The 5329-nt window shown below is 38.6% G+C and overlaps 1 pseudogene; it reads left to right on the top strand.

Annotated features, from left to right (window-relative positions):
* The first annotated feature begins 3004 nt into the window (after positions 1–3004).
* LOC115238741 overlaps positions 3005–5329 on the top strand; it is a 4231-nt pseudogene continuing 1906 nt past the window's right edge.

Below are 5329 nucleotides of genomic sequence, written 5' to 3'. Positions count from 1 at the left end.
ACGTGATCTGATTAGAAAAAGTCTTACTTCCTGTAGTTACTGAATGTGTCGTCACAGAAGTTTCGTCATTATTGATTTAGTTGTATTCGTCAGATATTTCGTGAGAATTTTATTATCTTTTCGATATCAGTTTATTATTTCGCTGGAAAATTCTATTGCGAGGGTATCTACTGATTTTTATTTATTTTTAGGCGACCAGCGCGGTTTCGTCACCGGTCTCTCGCGTCTTTCCCACGGTTACTCGTAGATATAGATATTGACAAGTGACTAAATGTTTAAGGAATGTGTGACGCAAGATGCTCTATTTACCAATCATTTCATTTCTATCACCGATCGATTATCATTGCCGCAACTTCGCGGAAGGAAGGAATCGTGGAGTCGCCAGGACGTAACAGTACGGCGCCGAGAGGGACTAAATGTTTAAGGAATGTGTGACGCAAGATGCTCTATTTACCAAACGACTCATTTCTATCACCGATCGATTATCATTGCCGCAACTTCGCGGAAGGAAGGAATCGTGGAGTCGCCAGGACGTAACAGTACGTCGGGGCGCCGAGACTTATCAAGGTTTCCAAATGATGCAAATGGAGGCTCGATCGGCTCAATAGCTCGTTTATCACCGAAGTTCAAAATTCGCAAATCAGAGTATAGAACGTTACTGAATGACCGATACGTGTGACAAAACGTTGAACACGTCCGTACTCGGCCAAGGCCGCAACGGATCTCCTTAAGACGATCTTGGAATACCGGCCATAGACAGAGAGAAGCCTGAGAGACGCTACGGCCCGGTTTTAGATGATCCCTGAAAGCGATACGCTCTCTGTGGACATAAAAATGTGGACGTTGAACTACGTAGCCAATGTGCACGAATGTACTTAGTAGGTAACACGCTATGTCCAGAAATTATGGTTCCGTTCCGTGCTATGTGCACAAAGTGTCGATAATACATACAGCCGCGTGACAAGGAAAGATGATCGCGTCGTCTTTGTCTCTCTTGCACCGTATGTGTGTATAGCGTCCGTGAAGGCATACACCGATATGTTGAGCACACAGATGCGGTTGTTGGGAGATAATATCAGACAAGGAGCGACAATCGCGTGCTATCTTTGTTCTTCTAATGTATCACTTTACGGCCGAGATACGTTCTGAAAATGCTTTCTGGCCTCTCGTGGCAGAAAGCAGTAGCGCAACAAGGCTAACAAGCGCTTATTTTTAGAGAATTTTATATTTGCATATGTACATATGTGCATATTATATATATTTAAATTATAGTTAAAATTGTACGTGCTATTAAATATTGATGATCAATAATAATAGTAGGATAATAGATAATAGAGTGAATAAATACATAATATGTAAGACACGGGTGCCTATTAGACTTTATTTTATGTATGCGTTAATATATCTTGTAATAATAATAATCAACCAATAATAGTAACCAATAATAGCTATAAAAAGTTATTATTACCTTAAGTATTCTTTTTAAATTAAAATAGCCTTTATAATACATTCCCAGATAGCAAAATGCTAGCAGTATGCCAGCAGTATGCCAGCAAATTCAATCATAACTTCGCAGCAGATTCCGCTCTGCTGCGTCCTCATTAAGCTTAATTTCTGGCAGCACGGTTTGCCGATATAATATAACAGAGAAAATAGAGCAAAAATCGAGTATTATTTGCTATTATGTCGTGACAGCAGATATGTAACAAAAATCGAGTGAAGTCTGGCATATCAGATCTGATGGCAGAAATGCGGCAGAAATCAAGCATGGTCTGCCGTTACAATGTAACGGCAGAAACGCAGCGAAAGTCGAGCATTGCCTGCTATCACAATGTGACGACGAAAACACAGTAAAGATAAAACACGCCTGCAAAGCATAATTACTAATATAGAGACAATAAAATCTGGGTAAAAGTGACGTTTAAGGGATGCAGCCCCGATGACCTTGACCTTGACATATGTTGTCAAGGTCACCTTCCTGAGTGAGAAGGTTTTAGCCGTCGCTCGTTGTTTATTAAAAAATTATTAACAAACAAAGATTTGTAAAAATCAAGGTTTGTACGTAGTCTGACAATAAAAAATAATCCAACTTTACTTTTAAAACTGAAAGGTTTGGGTTAAGTTATATTTTCCGGAAGTGCAGCCTTCCCGTGGGGTACTCGTCGTTTATTACAAAGTTATTAACAATTGAAGATAGTGACCGACCGATACTTGCGACATAAGACTGTATATAGTATATTTCGGCATGTATTACCAAGCTTATATTTTAAAGATAGAGAGAAATTAAATTAGAAATAGGTTTGGATTAGGTTATTTCTTACGAAAGTGGAGCCCCCCCGTAGGGGGGGGGGCGGAACCCACTGTTTTATGCATACACTTTTTAATGCAAAGTGAGGTTCCACATGGGTTTACAACTTTCCACGCGAAGCGAGGTTCAACGCAAACTAATGGGTCTAGTTCTTTGATAGTGGAGCCTCCCCCGTAGGGGGCAGAACCTACTGTGTCCATGCATACACTTTTTAAAGCAAAGTGAGATTCTACATGGGTTGTACATGAGTTGAATCTCGCTTTGCGTGAAAAGTTGTAAACCTATGTGGAATTTCACTTCTCATTAAAAAGTATATGCGTGGAGGCAGTATGTTCCGCCCCCCCCCCTACGGAGGGGCTCCACTATCAAAGAACTAGACACATTGGTTTGCGTTGAATCTCGCTTCGCGTGAAAAGTTTTAAACCCATGTGGAACCTCAGTTCGCATTAAGAAGTGTATGCATAAAAGAGTGAGTTCGGGGGTGCTCCACTTCCAGAAGAAATAACCTAACCCAAACCTATTTCTAATTTAATTTTTCTCTATCTTTAAAATTCCTCTGTCCATTCATGTATTTATTTATTCCAGACATTCAATAAATAATATTTTAGTTAATAACTTTTTAATAAAAAACGAGCGACAGCTAAAACCTTCTGAAGGTCACTCAGGAGGGTGACCTTGACAACATATGTCAAGATCATGGTAATCGGGGCTGCAGCCCTTAAACATCACTTTTACCAAAGGCCAGAGCGGATAGAAAGAGTAGTAGTTGATAAGGAAAACTCAGGGGAGGGCACCAGAAGATCGAGATGGATCAAGCACGTGGTAGATTAATACTGAAACAAGAGCCAAAATAAGGAAGAGTGATGCAGTGGAAGCTAGGTTAGGTGAAAGGTAGCGGATACAAAAGCAGGAAAGGATAAAGTGCGATAGAGACTGAAGGAGTAAGAGTGTGAGTGAGGAAAAAGCGAGAAGAGGAGAAGAGAGCGAAGGGAGAGGAGAAGACGGAGAACATGAAGAAGTGTATGAAGGAACTAGTGGAGGAAGTAACGGAAATAAGGAGAGAGCTAAGGCTATGGAGAGAAGAGAGAGGGAGGAAGGAGAGAAGAGGGTAAAAGAACAACAGCGACGACAGAGGAGGAGAGCGAAGAGGAGAGCGAAGAGGGGAGAGAGAAAGATAACGTCATTTTCTGACGTTTGTTTGACGGCAAAACTAAGACCAATTACAGTAATAATATAACACATATTAATGTGATATATATTATAGGTAAATTTAAATAATTTAATTTATAAAATTAAAGATTTTATTTATATGGAAGTTAATTTCTGTTTTATATTTTAAGCAGATAATAACAAACAATTTTTACTTATTCGGATAAAAATTGTCCGAATAAATTAAAATCGGATATTATCTGACCGATTTTCCAAAAATCAGTTCAATATCTGAATTTCCTGGTGCGGGAATCGTATCAGAAATTAAACTGATAAAAATAATTACAATGTTATTAGCCGCATTTTGCAGGCTTTATATACGCTCATGACAAAAACTTGAATACGGGTATAGATATTGAATAGCGCATCGCATAGCGGTAAGCAAATGAACTATAATCCCAATATTAGTTACAAAAGGACTTTATTTGGACGATCATAGGACGTCTTCAAAATTTCGTCTTTGACTAGTCTAAGAAATGAGGTCTTTTAAACGTCAATTATTAGTCGCCGACATTATAGACCAAAAATAGACGTCATTATGTCGTCTTTAGACGTTACTCTGCTACTTGGGCTGTTACATTACATGTTACTCCTATGTTACATAGTAGTTATATTCTGGTGTTATATTGCATAAATAAAAAACAGTTATATAATCCCAATATAAATTAGGTATAACAACCGTTATATTACATGTTATCCCATATTATATAGCAGTTATATTCTGTGTTTGCTGGGAAGGGAGGAGGAAGGAAGAAAGTTTTTTTTATCGAATATAAATCTCTCTCAAATTGAGATATAAATTTCTTCGGCAAGTTGAATTGTTCTTTGTACAATAAGAGTGTTCAATAAGAATTTATAAAATTAAAGTTTATCGTTATCAAAGCGATTCAACTCGATCGAAAACGTTACTATCATATGTATTTGAGATTACAGTGCGACATTAATATACGAAAGTTAAGAATTAATTATGGCTTGCTAGGATGGCGTCACACCACTGTTTCTCGCTGCCCAGAACGGTCATCTTTGTATTCTAAAGTTTCTCCTGGATCGTGGGACAAAGACGGACGCGGCGAGAACAGACGGCGCCACGCCTCTCTGGATCGCGTCGCTAATGGGATACAATCATATCGTTAGAAGGCTGTTGAAAGCCGGCGCAAAGTTGACGCCACTAGACACGTAAGTCTTGCGTGTCGAGAACCTCTGTCACGTTTTCCATATATTGCGGAAACCGAGCTGTTATGTCACCACGAATAATCTGTTCAGTACAGGACGGCGCGACTCCGCTTTTCAAAGCCGCCCACAAAGGTCACACCGCCGTCATCGGCGAGCTGCTCAAGTATCGTCCCTCGCTCGGGGTACTTTCGGTAAGTCTCAGCATAAGTATTAAAAAAAAAGATTAACAATTAAGCAATTTTGCAAAGTAGTCTTATCTAACGACGACAGCCTATTTTAAACGATTTAAAATTCCGTAATTAAAAACATAGTTGTAGATATACATGAGAGAAGACGAGAGATATATCTCTATATATAATACAATTATATACAGGGTGTTAGAAAAGTCTGGAAACGGTCAAATATCTCGTAAACAATGCATTTTAGAAAAAAATGTTTCAGACAAAAGTTGTATAGTTCCGAGGGGGACATAAGGTGGTGTCATTAATTTGACCTTGAATAGTTGCTTGCAGGTCACGTAAAGGTCACCTTCAATTTTTTAAATGGAACTGCCTCCTTTTTATTGCATATTTTTGTAGCTTATCTCGAGAGCTTTTCAAAACACTATAATAAAGTATTTTTTCATTAAGTACTTTTTGA

This window comes from Formica exsecta, unplaced genomic scaffold (genome assembly GCF_003651465.1).
Source record: "Formica exsecta isolate Colony F162 unplaced genomic scaffold, ASM365146v1 scaffold356, whole genome shotgun sequence".
NCBI lineage: Eukaryota > Metazoa > Arthropoda > Insecta > Hymenoptera > Formicidae > Formica > Formica exsecta.
The sequence above is the reverse complement of the archived record's forward strand: the minus strand, read 5'-3'. Positions and strand labels throughout refer to the sequence as shown.